This window comes from Tupaia chinensis, unplaced genomic scaffold, assembly GCF_000334495.1.
Source record: "Tupaia chinensis unplaced genomic scaffold, TupChi_1.0 Scaffold000115_1, whole genome shotgun sequence".
Classification (NCBI taxonomy): Eukaryota; Metazoa; Chordata; class Mammalia; order Scandentia; family Tupaiidae; genus Tupaia; species Tupaia belangeri.
In genome coordinates, this window is record NW_006159579.1 from 6,267,355 (window position 1) to 6,271,821 (window position 4,467).

Consider the following 4,467-nt stretch of genomic DNA (forward strand, 5'->3'; position numbering starts at 1 on the left):
AAAACCCTGATGGGAAGAAGGAATTGGAAGAAAAAGGGTTATGGCATAACCATGCCCCATTGGCATGTGCCCTCTCTCTGGCAAGTGCATTAGCAATGAATAAAATCTGCATTAAAATATTATTTATCTTGCTTACAAAATATTTTCCTCCTCTTAAATTATGTTTTTAAGGCAAATACCTCACTTGCCTCACGTTATTCCTGCCCTGGGTATGAGGTTGGGCTGGGGAGATGAACTATTCCTCCTAGAGATTTTGATCGAGTCTTCTCAAAAATTTGCTACAGGGTCCAGCAGATGGTGGAGCAGTTATGTCACTGAACTCCCACATGGCTGACTATGGTTCAAGTCCCAGACCAAGCAGCTTTAAATATGCCAGGTGTGTGTGTGTGCATGCTCAAGATCCAGGGAGGAGAGTGGAGGAGAAGGGATTGCAGAGTGGCCATCCCCTCCCCCCCACTTGTGGTGGTTTCTCACTTTCCCCTCACTGTCTTTGTCTCTTTCTTTCTCTCTGGTAAATACACACAAGCTAAGGCAAAAACCTCTCTCTCACACACACACAAAAGAATCTGCTACAATCAATGCACAGTGCTACTGTGGGCACCACCTTCCCAGTACTGGGGCAGGCGAGGGTGGGGCCTCTGGCCAGGGGCACTCATCAATCAGGATAATCCAGAGTGTTGAGGGCCTAGCACACATCTGTCTCTCTTCTCATCTCCCTGAGGGCTTCCAAGGATACCTTGGGGGCAGCACTCGGAACGGGGAGTTAAGTGCCCCCCAGTACTTGGCCAATTGTGATAAATGCCTCCCTCCTGCCCTCTGATAGATTATCAAAGGTCTAATCTACCAGGTATCTCAGACAGTTCCCAATAAGATGAACCTCAGGTGTCCATGAGATCCCTTTAAAGCACCCTTTATTTGGTTCCCCCCTTGAGTCTCTCCCTTCTCTACTTCCATGGATTGCCTTCCAAATAATGGACCACACCTGAATCTTTGTCTCAGGCTCTGCTTTTGGGGAAAGCTAAACTAAGACAGCTCCTGCATTCTCAGTGCTCTTGATCTAGTACAGTGGTCCCCAAACATCTATTCATAGGCAGGTGCTCAGCTGGGTGAATCAGAATCACATGGGAAGCTTTTTAGAGATGCCTGCTCTCCATCCTACTCCTGGATTCAGAAACAACTTCTCCTCCTCCTCCTCCTCCTCCTCCTTCTCTTCCTCTTCTTTCCCCTCCTCCTCCTTCTTCTAAGTTCCTAATGTGCCTCTGGTTTGGTTTCACTAATATTGAGAGGGCTTGGTCAATGGGTGGGTGAATGGGATGGATGGAACAGTGGATAAATGCTTTGAGGAATAGGTCAATGGTTGGATGGACAAGTCAATGAACAGATGGATCATTGATGAAACAAATAATTTATAGATAGATGAATGAGTCAGTAGATGACAAATCTATGGAAGGATCAATGGATAAAATGAAGAAAAGGAGAGAAAAACAGGCCCATGGCAATAATCTTTTAAGAACAACATAAAATATGGTCTGAGAGGTGGGAGATAAGTAAAAAGAGAATGACAGATTTCAAGAAGTAGAAAATGTTAAGAATGTGTTTCCTGGGACCAGCAGATGAGTAATGGTTATGTCATTAGACTTTCATGTATTTGACGGCGGTTTGAGTCCCAGACCTGGTGGCTTAAAGCTCACGCTGGGTGTGTGTGCGTACAAACTCAAAAAGCCAAGGAGAGGACCAGTAGGTGGCGTGGTGGTAAAAGGTGTTGAACTCCCACATGGCCAACCAGAGTTTGAGTCCTGGACCTGGTGGCTTGAAAATCATGCTGGATGTGTGTGCATGTGTGCCCAAGATTCCAGGAAGAGAATGTAGGAGAGAGTATTGCAGTGCGACCATCCCACGTGTGTGGGGTGTGTGTGTGTGGGGGGGGTGAGATTTCTCACTTTCCCTCTTACCATCTGTTTTTCTCTTGCATGTGTGTGTGCATGTATGCACACACACCCTAAAGCAAAAACTTCTTAAAAATAAATAAATAAATAGGGACCAGTAGTAGAAGGTGTAATGGTTACATTGCTGGATGCCATGTAGTTGACTGTGGTTTGAGTCCTGGACCCAGAAGCTTTAAACTCACACCTGGCACATGTGTGTGTGTCCAAAGTCCCAAGAGGAGAAGGGAGAAGGGATTGTGGTGTGGCTATCCCCCCGGGGGGTAATTTCTTGCTGTCTCTGTCTCTCGGCAAGCACACATGCCTTACAGCAAAAATCTCTCTAAAAAATAATAAATAAGTATTTGGGAGGACCAACAGTTAGTGTAATGGCTATGTCACTGGACTCCCATGTAGTCAACTGCAGTTCAAGTCCTGGCCCCGGTGGCTTAAACTCACGCCGGGTGTGGGTGCGTGCATGCTCAAGATCCTGAGAGAAGGGAGGAGAAGAGATTGTGGTGTGGCCATCCCCCTGGGGGGTGATTTCTTGCTTTCTGTCTCTCTGTCTCTCTCTGTCTTTCTGACGAGCACACAAATAAATAAATAAATAAAAATAAGTATTTGGGGAAAATAAAAGGGAAAGGCCAGTCCAATAGTGCAGTGGTTGGGCCCTGTGGATAGGAAGCAGGATCCCTGATGGTCTGCTGAAGTTTAAGTCTTACCCCCAGTGGCTTGAAAAGTATGCCAGGTACACATGCAAACTTGCCCCAAATCATGACAGGATGGAGAAATAGAAGAAAAAGAATTGCAACATGAGCAAGCCTCATTTGGGGAGAGGGGGTGTTACTCTTTCTCTCTCTGGTGAGTACATGTGCCCTCTGGCAATAAAAACAATAATAAAAACGATATAATTTAAGGGTAACTGTCACTACCACCATCACAACCATCATTATCATCAACGACACATAGACAGAATATATAATAGACAGAATATATAACTAGTCAATTTGTTGCTGCTGCTGCTGCTGATGGTTGTGATGGTGGTAGTCACAGTTACACTTAAATTTTAACATTCATGGGACCAGCAGGTAGTGTAATGTTTACATCGCTGGACTCCCATGTAGTCTACTGCAGTTCAAGTCCTGGACCTGGTGGATTAAACTCGTGCAGGGCACATATGCATGTATACCCAAAATCCCAAGGGTAGAATGGAGGAGAAGGGATTATGGTGTGGTCATTCCCCCCTGGGGGGTGATTTAAAGTCTCTCCACAGAACGCACATGCCCTTTAGTAAAAACCTCTCTTAAAAAGAAAATTTAAGGGAATCAGCAGTTAGCGTAATGACTACGTCGCTGGACTCCCACGTAGTCGACTGCAGTTCGCGTCCTGGACCCAGTGGCTTAAAACTCACGCCGGGTGCGTGTGCGTGCGTGCCCAAGATCCCAGGAGGAGAATGGAGAAGGGATTGCAGCGTGACCATCCCCCCTGGGGGGTGATTTCTTGCTTTCTGTCTCTCTGTTTCTCTGTCTGTCTGGCGAGTGCACGCGCCCTATAGAGAAAACCTCTCCAAAAAAAAAGAAAACTTAACATTCATATTCATATACTCGTATGGGTTGCATGTGAGGCCTGGGTTTGGTTTCCAGGACCACCCGAATGCACCAGGTGTGGTTGCACATGCCTTTCGCCCTAACTAATTGGGAGGATGGGGAAGGAGGAGCTCTACAAGCTGACACCGTGTCAAAAATACCTATCTTGCGCTGCTCCATGGTGCAGCAGTAAAGGGTGCGCCTGGCACTCAGAAAGGTCTCCCATCGAACCCAGAACCCTCCATGTTGTTCAACCTCACAGAACATCATGCTTACCCCTGTGCTACCTCTAGCCCCAATAAATATATTTTTAAACTTTATATCTGGTATTATAAAACAATGAAAAGTGCAGAAATCATGAGTGGACGGTTTGATGAATTTTCACAAAGTGAACACTGCATTGCAAACTCCCACTCAAGAGTTGAGATATGGTCGGCATCTCAGTGTTTGAATTTCCTTCACAGCCCGGAGGAAGGTTGGTTTGGCCAACCGCGGTCGCCAGGCGCCAAAGGCAAAGTATCCTCGAGGAGGCGGGGCCGATGGCCCGAGAAGGGGCGTCTGCCGGAAAGTAGGGCGTGGCCAGGCGGGAAGGCGGGGCCCCACCGGTCCGCGCCCAGCTCTCCAGGCCAGGAATGGGCGGAGTCTGAAGGCGTGACGCACTGGGGGAGGGGCTTCCCGACAGACGGTCCCGGATAGAGCGAAGGGGCGTGGCCACTTGTAGTCCACGGAGGCCAAGTTAAGCAATGCCAGGAGCTCGCGACCAGCATGGGCGGGGCCTAGCTTCGTGATAGCGGCCTGTACCATCCGGGGCGAGGCAGGAAGGGGGTTAACCGAGCTTCGCGAGCGGAGAAGGCTTCGAAGCTTTTAGGACCGGAGCCGCACGGCACTACGCCAGGGGCGGGGCCTCGCGGCGTCTGGGCAGACGCTGCGGCGAGGGGCGGGGCCGGGCGCGCGCTCCA